Source organism: Opisthorchis viverrini (genome assembly GCF_000715545.1).
Source record: "Opisthorchis viverrini unplaced genomic scaffold opera_v5_296, whole genome shotgun sequence".
In the NCBI taxonomy this organism is placed as follows: domain Eukaryota; kingdom Metazoa; phylum Platyhelminthes; class Trematoda; order Opisthorchiida; family Opisthorchiidae; genus Opisthorchis; species Opisthorchis viverrini.
Window position 1 is genome coordinate 109467 of NW_008751953.1, and position 6000 is coordinate 115466.

A 6000-nucleotide genomic window follows, 5' to 3' on the forward strand; every position below is an offset into this window, starting at 1 on the left:
GAGCAAACAGCATTAGTCGGACTCGTCTCCACCAGCCAAGGAACTATTTGATGCTACAGTAGGTATGTCAGGACGCGCCCAGAGAGGAAAAAGAGCACACGTGCAGAGAGTGACGCATCCCCAAGTTCACCATCGGTACGACACGTCCACAAAGCAGGTGAGTTGGCGGAGCTCACCAAACACGGTTTAGCAAAATATGACCAGCGTAGTGGGCCTAAGATTGTTCACGACCGGAACACCACCATTGACTGTACAGAACGAACAAGTGAACGACCATATTTGGCCATTTAGTCATCCTATATATTTACGCAGACGCCCTGTATGTTTTGTCCTGGCAATACAGCAGTGTCCCCAGTTCTCTGTCTTCTCCCTATCACGTAGTCTGGCAGGCTCAGTGCAGGCGTAACCAATAGATGGCTACCCACGTTACAACAAGGTGCCTGTTTGATGAGTAGAACATAAGGTTGACGGAAACTCGGGGACTGTGCCTACCTGATGAGCCCCAAGAAGGGCAAAACCGGTCGAGGGCTGTCGAAGAATTTTCAGCAACCTTGTGAGTAGTTTCGTTTATAAAAATATACAGCGATCTCTCGAATATCGTGGCAACTGAAACAAGAGGCGGCCTTTGTGCAGCACATTCAGTTGGGAAATATCATAAAGGAGATTCCGTTGAGTCTTCCTGAAAAGTGGGCTTAGATGCACGAACACGAGTTTGCAGTGTTGGCCTCAGTGACTGATGTACGTTTGAGAAAAAGGATATAGTTGGAATTTTTTTCTGACAAAACAGCTGTCCACAAAATTGTCCTAACTCAAACTACACTTTTCGTATTATCCAGGAATCATCACTATCGAGGAGGGCTTTTTATTCCCATCCAAAAGAATTTCACTGGTGCAGCCTGAAGGTTCTCCCAAAACTGTCGTTCGGGATTAGTTTCCTTCCATGTCCATTCATCGAACATTTCATCTGACGGACTTTCATGGTAACCGATAGCATAGCATACTTGCAGATTCAATGTACTGAACTCACAACAAGTGTACGACGATCGTCGGTAGTGTGAAGGGATTTGAGAATTTTTTTAAGGTTCGCACTGCTGGTGATCGCCAATGAGAATGAAACAGCCGTAAGGGGTGGGGGGCACGTCAGCATAGGTTGGCTTCACCCATAGGTCGAAGCCTCAAGTGAAAATTCCAAAATCCTTTCACACTACCAGTAATCTATAAGTAGCTCAGAAGAGGAATTTACCGAAAGAGTCAAACTTCCGTCTGAGGTGTCGCTAACAGATGAGCCAGCCTTCACGTGACAACGTGATAAGGATTCTGTGATTGAAGGATGAGTGGCTCTGTATCCTGTCAAGTGTGACCTAATCACACTTCTGTCCAGCCGCTCGTGGCCGAACAGTTAAGTGTCCTTCCACTAGCAACAGGTCACGGGTTCGAAACTCCCCTGAGTTCCTAAGATCCCCATTAAGAATGGAGTAGCAGCACGCTGTCTCTCGGCTTTTCAGATTGGCCCCCTTACAGAACAAAATCACAATACGAATTACATGACTATCGGACCCAAATGTTTTCAGAATAATTTGAAGTAATGCCAGTATATATTATTTAGTGAAAAGTCTAGTGACATCCCTAAAAATGCAGAGACAGTACATCTAGCCTCTCCCAAATCGCTTGCTTTCCTTATTGCGTGCCGGCTAACAGACGAAATTCGGTTTAACCTACTCATGTGATATTCGATCCAACAAATCCATAAGCTGGTAGGTTTCATAGGGTCAAATGGGCGAATTCCGACTCGGTAAACTATATCAAAATCAAGCTTGTGGAATGTCTTCCCAAAACTATACCAATTCAAACCTTCCAAAACGAGAATGAGAGTATAACCCCTCAGTCGACTCAAAAGCACTGATGTTTTGTTTATATCTGCAATGTAGCTCGTCAATGCATGTCGGATTGCGGCCCAGCTGCAGTTATCCCTTGGATCAGTGAAATCATTTAATGAACTATGGGCACTTCCTAACATGCCTCTGTGAGTTTTACGCGTCGATACTACTGGGAAACTCGGTAGACAGAACTTGCATGAGTGAAGTGTAAACTGGGAGTGTCTTGAGTTAAATAGAGGGAGGAAAATATAATTTCAAAAGGTGCAGCCTTATATCACCACCTTCGACACCCCTCAATAGAAATCAGAGAGTTCACATTTTGATACGACATGCGGCTTTCGACTCGCTAACCGACGGACAAAGTGGAAAGTGTGGTCACTTAGGATGACAGTGTATGGGCACTGGTTGGCCCTCTGTTACCCAGGCTATGATACTCTGTCAGAAATCCTGTTTTCACAAGTCAATGATGGTACATTATCTGACCGCGTAGAAGCACCACTGACATACCAAATTTCACTGTGGAATTAATATCTCATCCATTCTATCCACCAGCTTGTGTGGCCATTCAAGATGGATTGATAATGTAACTACTTGGTCCCTTCTTGAACACTTACTCTAGATGCATTTTTTCGAACCACAGACAATTCAATGACATGCTGTATGTTGTTACTGATTACAGAACAATAACGTTGTACACGTTCCCACTGTTTCGCGAATTTCCGCTTATACAACAAAATATGTCTCGAACACCTAGGCATCACCTTTTAAAAGGTCGTTTCGATTACCGTTTCACTCTCGTTCATGAAGTTTACTTCATCTGTTATGTTATGTGCACGGATTTAGATGGTTTACTGGAAACGGGACTTCGTTTCCGTTAGCAAAAGGACCTCTCCCGCGTGATCTACTGATTTTCGAATGTCCCATTTTGTCACGTGTACATTTCCGGCTTGAGAGCAAACAGCATTAGTCGGACTCGTCTCCACCAGCCAAGGAACTATTTGATGCTACAGTAGGTATGTCAGGACGCGCCCAGAGAGGAAAAAGAGCACACGTGCAGAGAGTGACGCATCCCCAAGTTCACCATCGGTACGACACGTCCACAAAGCAGGTGAGTTGGCGGAGCTCACCAAACACGGTTTAGCAAAATATGACCAGCGTAGTGGGCCTAAGATTGTTCACGACCGGAACACCACCATTGACTGTACAGAACGAACAAGTGAACGACCATATTTGGCCATTTAGTCATCCTATATATTTACGCAGACGCCCTGTATGTTTTGTCCTGGCAATACAGCAGTGTCCCCAGTTCTCTGTCTTCTCCCTATCACGTAGTCTGGCAGGCTCAGTGCAGGCGTAACCAATAGATGGCTACCCACGTTACAACAAGGTGCCTGTTTGATGAGTAGAACATAAGGTTGACGGAAACTCGGGGACTGTGCCTACCTGATGAGCCCCAAGAAGGGCAAAACCGGTCGAGGGCTGTCGAAGAATTTTCAGCAACCTTGTGAGTAGTTTCGTTTATAAAAATATACAGCGATCTCTCGAATATCGTGGCAACTGAAACAAGAGGCGGCCTTTGTGCAGCACATTCAGTTGGGAAATATCATAAAGGAGATTCCGTTGAGTCTTCCTGAAAAGTGGCCGAACAGTTAAGTGTCCTTCCACTAGCAACAGGTCACGGGTTCGAAACTCCCCTGAGTTCCTAAGATCCCCATTAAGAATGGAGTAGCAGCACGCTGTCTCTCGGCTTTTCAGATTGGCCCCCTTACAGAACAAAATCACAATACGAATTACATGACTATCGGACCCAAATGTTTTCAGAATAATTTGAAGTAATGCCAGTATATATTATTTAGTGAAAAGTCTAGTGACATCCCTAAAAATGCAGAGACAGTACATCTAGCCTCTCCCAAATCGCTTGCTTTCCTTATTGCGTGCCGGCTAACAGACGAAATTCGGTTTAACCTACTCATGTGATATTCGATCCAACAAATCCATAAGCTGGTAGGTTTCATAGGGTCAAATGGGCGAATTCCGACTCGGTAAACTATATCAAAATCAAGCTTGTGGAATGTCTTCCCAAAACTATACCAATTCAAATCTTTCAAAACGAGAATGAGAGTATAACCCCTCAGTCGACTCAAAAGCACTGATGTTTTGTTTATATCTGCAATGTAGCTCGTCAATGCATGTCGGATTGCGGCCCAGCTGCAGTTATCCCTTGGATCAGTGAAATCATTTAATGAACTATGGGCACTTCCTAACATGCCTCTGTGAGTTTTACGCGTCGATACTACTGGGAAACTCGGTAGACAGAACTTGCATGAGTGAAGTGTAAACTGGGAGTGTCTTGAGTTAAATAGAGGGAGGAAAATATAATTTCAAAAGGTGCAGCCTTATATCACCACCTTCGACACCCCTCAATAGAAATCAGAGAGTTCACATTTTGATACGACATGCGGCTTTCGACTCGCTAACCGACGGACAAAGTGGAAAGTGTGGTCACTTAGGATGACAGTGTATGGGCACTGGTTGGCCCTCTGTTACCCAGGCTATGATACTCTGTCAGAAATCCTGTTTTCACAAGTCAATGATGGTACATTATCTGACCGCGTAGAAGCACCACTGACATACCAAATTTCACTGTGGAATTAATATCTCATCCATTCTATCCACCAGCTTGTGTGGCCATTCAAGATGGATTGATAATGTAACTACTTGGTCCCTTCTTGAACACTTACTCTAGATGCATTTTTTCGAACCACAGACAATTCAATGACATGCTGTATGTTGTTACTGATTACAGAACAATAACGTTGTACACGTTCCCACTGTTTCGCGAATTTCCGCTTATACAACAAAATATGTCTCGAACACCTAGGCATCACCTTTTAAAAGGTCGTTTCGATTACCGTTTCACTCTCGTTCATGAAGTTTACTTCATCTGTTATGTTATGTGCACGGATTTAGATGGTTTACTGGAAACGGGACTTCGTTTCCGTTAGCAAAAGGACCTCTCCCGCGTGATCTACTGATTTTCGAATGTCCCATTTTGTCACGTGTACATTTCCGGCTTGAGAGCAAACAGCATTAGTCGGACTCGTCTCCACCAGCCAAGGAACTATTTGATGCTACAGTAGGTATGTCAGGACGCGCCCAGAGAGGAAAAAGAGCACACGTGCAGAGAGTGACGCATCCCCAAGTTCACCATCGGTACGACACGTCCACAAAGCAGGTGAGTTGGCGGAGCTCACCAAACACGGTTTAGCAAAATATGACCAGCGTAGTGGGCCTAAGATCGTTCACGACCGGAACACCACCATTGACTGTACAGAACGAACAAGTGAACGACCATATTTGGCCATTTAGTCATCCTATATATTTACGCAGACGCCCTGTATGTTTTGTCCTGGCAATACAGCAGTGTCCCCAGTTCTCTGTCTTCTCCCTATCACGTAGTCTGGCAGGCTCAGTGCAGGCGTAACCAATAGATGGCTACCCACGTTACAACAAGGTGCCTGTTTGATGAGTAGAACATAAGGTTGACGGAAACTCGGGGACTGTGCCTACCTGATGAGCCCCAAGAAGGGCAAAACCGGTCGAGGGCTGTCGAAGAATTTTCAGCAACCTTGTGAGTAGTTTCGTTTATAAAAATATACAGCGATCTCTCGAATATCGTGTCAACTGAAACATGAGGCGGCCTGTGTGCAGCACATTCACATTGAAGAATATCATAAACGGGAGATTCAGTTGAGTCTATCGTGAAAACCAAATCGGTTCGCAAATGACTGTATTTCTCGAAACCTTAGCCTTATATTTGGCGACGGAAGATGTATGACGTCGTGCCTTCAGGCTGCTCCTGAACCCAACTGTGAAAACCTCGTTAGTCAGACGTCGGCTGATCACAGTACGAAATGCGTGCATGTAGTCCAAAATCCGGGGCAAAATAGCTGTCCACTTTCCCAGTTTTCAAATTGACATTGTTGCAACTGATGCGGTCCTGTACGACGTTACAACGCAAGGCGTTACACATCTGGGCATGTTTCCTAATCTCATTGAGTTCTTAATGTGTCTTGCGGAACCTTGTTCGAAGAATGTTCGTCCGCAGGAATGCCTTGCCTGT